Genomic DNA, 6,309 nt, shown 5'->3' on the forward strand with positions numbered 1-6,309 from the left:
CCTCCGGCAGGGCCAGGCCCCTCAGCTCGGCGCTCGGGGAGGGCTCCCAGACCTGGGAAATGCGTCAGAAACACACCGAGGGGGTTGGAAAGGATGCGAGGGCAAGGAAAGGCTCTCCAAGGGGAAATTTAGAAAAGGTCTACCACCCCAGCACCTTCAAAAAAGGCACTGGGTGCATCCTCTGTGATGAGAGAGCAGCACGGTCAGGCTGGAAGGACGAACATTTATTTGGTGCAGAATTAAAAGAAATGTGGGGAAAAAAGAGGGTGCAGTTGATGCCATGAAGATTTTTGCCTTTTCTTTTATACCCCTGTTATACCTTTTTACAACTTCTGTATTCCCAGTGCTTTTTGCCTACATTCTTGGACTTGTTTGTCAAGCTGAGAGACTCAACATTTTAGAAGCTTCGTAGCCAGGGATCAGTGTGCCCCAGAGCCCAAGGTCCTCTCCAGAACACATTCTGTAAACCAAGATAGAACCATCCAGGGGAAGGTTCCTTGGGGAGGGGGGCTCACTTGAGCCTCTCATTGGGGAATCTTTGATAGATCTGCTAATTAGTAACACCTATAATGATATACCCAATGTTGGGGGGAGGGAGACAGAGATAGACTCTGCAGGGTGCATCTCGATGCACATGACCTGGACGTGTACACCTAAGGATCCTTAAAAATAAATACCAAGGTAAAATCCCTTTTCCCCTTCTAACCGTGTATGACTCTTGATTTTAAGACCAGGAAAAGGCATCACAGTGGTGAGGGGCAGCCCCAGGAAGCACCAAGCTCTCCCCAGCAGTGGGGCAGCAGCTCTCCCTGTTCCCAATTTTGGCTTGAACCACCCCAAAATCCCTGCTGGCAGCACTGCATGAGCAGCAGCAGGAACTCAGACCAAACCTTTGGGGAGGTTTGATGTAAAAATCCAGTTTTAATTAAAAAAAAAATGTTTGTGTTACAGAAGTTGCATGGGTTTAGGGAGGGAGCTGAGCTGTCACTCACCTTTCTGGATCCAGGTGGAAAATTGTTCAAGGCCTGAGGATTGCTGCAAAAAACATAAAAAGGTTTAGGGAGGCAGTGACAACACCTAATTAACAAATTAATGTTAATAAATGCTACAACTAATGATGGACACACATTAATGGTCCAAGAATGATGTTTTATGACCAATTTAAATGATCAAGTGGGTGCTCAGAGGCCAGTTCTTGCCTCCTGTATCACTCACACCCACTTATTCTCCTTTACCCCCATAATGGTACAAATGAACAATTATCAACAGTTTCATGATCAGAACAAGAAGTGAACCATTTGGTAAAATATTTTTTGGGCAGCAAATGCAGCCCTAAATGCCATAGTTTTGGGTAAAATAACTGAAAAATGGGATTTATTCCCATTCCATCATTATTCTCTGTACTATTGGGGTGTTTCCAGACCTTTGGAGGATGTTTTCCACCCATTTCAGGACATCTCAGCCCTTTTGGAGGACACCTCAGGTGGGTTTTGGCTCTGGGAGACCCAGCCCAGCACCAGAGAAGCCCTCACAGAGGTTGAGGGTGGTGGAATCCCCTTTCCCATCCCACACTTGTGAGACTTACTAAAGCACATCTGGCACGGCCCAGCTGTTATTGGCATCTCTGTCAACTGCAAAGAACAGAGAGAGAAGGTTGTGTCAGGAGAGCAGGGGGCTGATGATGATGATGATGATGCTGGTGACCAGACCAGCAGACTCCTCAAGAGGAGGGTCCACCACTCCGAGGGGCATCAACCCACAACCAGGAACCTGGAGAGGTTTCAGGATGGTTCCTCGTCTGTCCACTGGATGGATTTCACTCCAAGTTCTCTCTGCAGGAACTCACCCAAACCAGCAGGGTTTTGGCTCATTTTCAGCTTACCAAGGGGCACTGGTGACCCTTGCTGGCTGGGCCTGGCATGGGATGGTCCTGGAGATCCTAAACACCTGGAGGACCTGGATCCAGATGCTGGCAAAGCTTGGCAAGAACTCACCTTTAACATCACTTATTTATGCACTTTTATCCCTAAAATTCCACTGTGGCAAAATGGATTTGGAAGGATTTGAGGATTTTGTGACTATAACCTGCAATCAGCACCAGGCCGCCTCCTCCTAAACCCCTTTTGAAGAGCAGATGTGGGAAACTGTGTTTTTGGGGTTGTTCTTTGATGTCTTCCCTCTTTTCTGCAGATCTGGGCTGGATTTGGAGGTGCAGCAATATGAAACTACTGATAAAGATCAAGGAAAACAGGAAAGCAAATGTCCACTACATCACTAAACTCTAAAGATAAAAATACCTTCCACTGTCATCCCCAGAAATGATATTTATGACTATTTCCCCCCTTGTCATGCCCCAGTGGGGGGATATGTGCAGTAAGATGTTTTGCAGCTACCTGGATCTCTGTGAGAGGGATTAAGTGAGTCAAATCCAGTGATCACAGCGATGAGGGATGGCAGCCCCTGCAAGATGACCTCGGGGGTGCTCGATGGAGGCACAGGAATCACAAGGGCAAAATGCCCTTAAATTAGACCCAAAACATTCCATATTATTTTCAGTGGTTCCAAAGGAGCACAGTTCTCACTAATTAAGGTGCAGGAGTGAACACCAGGGCCTGAAAATAATCTTTAAAATAACCTTGAAAATCATTCCCTGCAGGGGTCAGAATTCTCCCTGTAAATGTAAATATCTGCTATTCCTTAAATAAAAGCGCTTACTTTGATGCGGAGGGATCAGGGACAAAAGGATGCTACGTGGGTGGCACCTGGCCATGGCTGAGGGCAAAATTCCCTTGCTGGCACGTGGTCATTTGGTCATTTCCTCTGCTGGCACCTGGTTATGTCCGAGGGCTGCATTAGCAGGGACTGGGAGGGTCTGAGGGCCAAGTTCTGTTGTTGGCAACCGATCCCGGGACTGAGGTCAACATTCCCTTGTGGGCACCCCGTCGTGTTTGGGGGCCATGCTCCGTTGCCATGGGAGAGGAGCAGGAGTGATGCCGTGTGCCCCAGCTGTGAGCAGGGGAATCGCTAATAAACGGCTTCAAAGTCAATCAGAAGTTGAAGAATAAGAGATTTGATGTGTTTTCCCTGTTGTCAAGGCAGATCAAAACCAAAAGACAACAATAACACCCCATGGAGTGATGAAATGCTGCCTCAAATGGCCCCTTCTCACCCCTTTCTAACCCAAAGAACATTTTGGATCAGTTTCAGTCAAAACAGCAATTCCCTGGAGCCACAGTGAGTGTCCCTCATCTTGCAGCTTCCCTGCAGGGAGGCCGGTGCCCTCCCTCCACCTCCAGCATTCAGGATTTAGTAGCTTTTAATTAATTTTTACCCCCAAAACCACACTTTACAGGGTCACAAGACTATGAAGATTAAGTTATTGGAAGAGTTAAAACTCCTTCTGAGGCAGGAAGTGGAGGAAAAATCTTTTTAACTTCATGGTGTGAGACAAGGTGATGAAAAAATGGGCATTTTTATGATTTTGCTTCATAAGATCTGGATGAAATTGCTTTTTTTTTTACAAAAATGTGGATTGTCCTGGGCCTCTGCAGAGGACTTTATGTTTCTGAAACACTTTAATCCTCATGTCGTTCTATGAGGAATGTCATGAAGCTGAAAACCTGTGAGCTGAGAGACATTTGGGGGTATAAAATAACTTGAAAAAAACGAAATAAACGAAGCCCTTCCAACTGATTTCTGTGGCCAAACCGCACTCACAGGATGATTTCCACCCTGGAGCGCTGTCCAAGTGGGATATCTTGGAGTATTTGGTTGTGAGATGAGGAAACAATGGGATTCAGCAAAGGGGTCATGTGGCAATGATGCCAAAATCCTGGATTTATTGCCATTGGCCTTCCATGGCACTTCACACCTTGTTAAAGTAAAACCTGGTCACTGGAGCGCTTGGGAAACACATTGGGATCCACAGGGAAACATCCTTGGAGAAACCATCTTAATGCAGCTTGTTAATTACCGCCCTTAAATCCATCTCCATACAAATAAAGCATTACAACGCTGTTTAATTAGCACAAGCCTGTGAGGGTCAACCCACCAGCGTGAGGCAGACCAAGACTTCTTGAGCAGGATGCATCCCACGTTTGTGATGCTGTGTATCACAAAAGTGTCACACCAGTGGCGGAGATGTGGAACCTGTGATTGGCGATTGTGATCTCACCTGTCCAATGCTTGGTGTCCTGAGGAGTGGGCCAGCAAAAGCTGGCCATTGGGGTAACTTGGCTCCTTCCCCTGCCTTTTTCCAAGTATTCTTTGTCCTTGGCAGCAGCTACAAGCACCAACAAAATGCTTTTGACAGCTGAAGGTGCTTTTCGGGTAACATTTGGGGTTTTTGAAATCATTTTATTGAGCTACGAATATTTTCTTTCCCAACAGGGGATCTTTCTGGAGGAGGTTCTGATATCCTTTGTCATCCAAAGCTTTTCACTCCGTACCTGAGAGGAGCAATGGCTACAGCAGGGAATGACTTCTTTGAGTAACATTTTCACCAGCTGGCTTGGACTTTGCCCACGGATGAAGGACATGGCCACTGCTCCATCCCTAAGTGTTGATGCGCTGACAGCCTGGAGTGAATTCTGGGGCATTCCCTGAGAGCAGCCAGGCCCAGGTGTTGCTTGTTTTCATCACATTACAACCAGGAAAAGTGAAGATCTGATAATCCAAGGCTCTAGAGGGAAAGGAAGGTGGCCTGAGGCCCAGAAATCAGTGTGGATTTGTTGGAATTTTGGCAGATTAAACAGGGGAACAGACTGTTTTCCAGAACTGTTCCCCTGTCAGTAGATGTCAATGGGGTGTTAGGCTTCCCCTGATGTTTCTGGGTTGGTGATTAGAACTGTTGTCCTTGGTGTCATATAGTGAACTCAGCATTTAAAAAAGCTTTCAAGCAACAATATTCACATAGAGAATCACAGAATCAATTAGGTTGGACAAGACCTCTAAGGTCATCGAGTCCAACCTTTGACCAAACACCACCATGTCAAATAGACCATGGCACTAAGCACCACACTCAGTCTTTTCTCAAATACCTTAGGGATGGTGACTCCATCACCTCCCTGGGCAGCCCATTCCAATATCTAATCACTCTTTCTGTGAAGAAATTCCTCCTGATGTCCAACCTGAACCTCCCCTGGGAGAGCTCAAGACTATATATCCTCTTGTCCTATCGGTAGTTGCCTGGGAAAAGAGGCCAATCCCCACCTGGCTACAACCTCCTTTCAGGTAGTCCCAGAAAGTGATAAAGTCACCCCCGAGCCTCCTTTTCTTCAGGATAAAATATCCTGGTTCCCTTAGCTGCTCCTCATAGGATTTACCCTCTAGACCCTTCCCCAGCTTCCCCACCCTTCTTTGGACATGCTGCAGCACATCAATGTCTTTCCTGACCTGAGGAGCCCCAAACTAGATGCAGCACTCGAGGTGTGTGCCAAGTGCAGAGGGACAATCGCTTCCCTGGTCCTGCTGGCCACACTACTCCTGATACAAGCCAGGATGCTATTGGGCACCTGGACACACGGCTGGCTCACGTTCAGCCACTGTTGACCAGCACCCCCAGATCCTTCTCGCCTGGGCCACTTTCCAACCCCTCTGCCCCCAGCCTGGAGCGCTGCGTGGGGTTATTGTGACTGAAGTGTAGGACCTGGCACTTGGTGTTGTTGAACCTCATACTGTTGGTCTCATTCCGTTGATCCGGCCTGTCCAGATCCCTCTGGACAGAGCCTTCCTATCCTCCAGCAGATCGACACTCACACCAAATTTGGTGTGGTCTGTGAATTTACTGAGGGTACACATGATCACCTCATCAAGATCATCAGTAAAGATATTAAACAGGAACTGGGCCCAACACTAATCCCTGTGGGACAAAGTGACCAAATGCCAACTGGATGCAGCCATTCACCACCACTCTCTGGGCCCTGCCTGGCCATTACCCAGGGAAAAGTGCACCTGTCACCCATTGTCTTACCTCTTTTCAAATGTTGTTTGCCTGCAGTCATTGGCAAGGGAATGAATCCACCACAAAAGACCCTTTTTACCCCAGAGAAGATTTGCATGGACTGGAGGCAAAAACGGAGACCTGGAGCAGGACTTTACAACCTTGGTAGTACTTGCTACCTCAATGTCGTCCTGCAGTGCCTGACATACACACCCCCTCTGGCTAATTACCTGCTCTCTCGTCAGCACAGCCGCTTCTGTGAGTACTTTTAGGAATATCTCCTTTTAAATCTCTTGGGTACATCCCAAGGATTCCCAGAATCTGCAATTGGATTTAGGAGAACAGCAGCCCTTCTTTGTTAGCCCCAT

The sequence above is a fragment of the Corvus brachyrhynchos genome, unplaced genomic scaffold (genome assembly GCF_000691975.1).
Source record: "Corvus brachyrhynchos isolate BGI_N302 unplaced genomic scaffold, ASM69197v1 scaffold46, whole genome shotgun sequence".
Classification (NCBI taxonomy): domain Eukaryota; kingdom Metazoa; phylum Chordata; class Aves; order Passeriformes; family Corvidae; genus Corvus; species Corvus brachyrhynchos.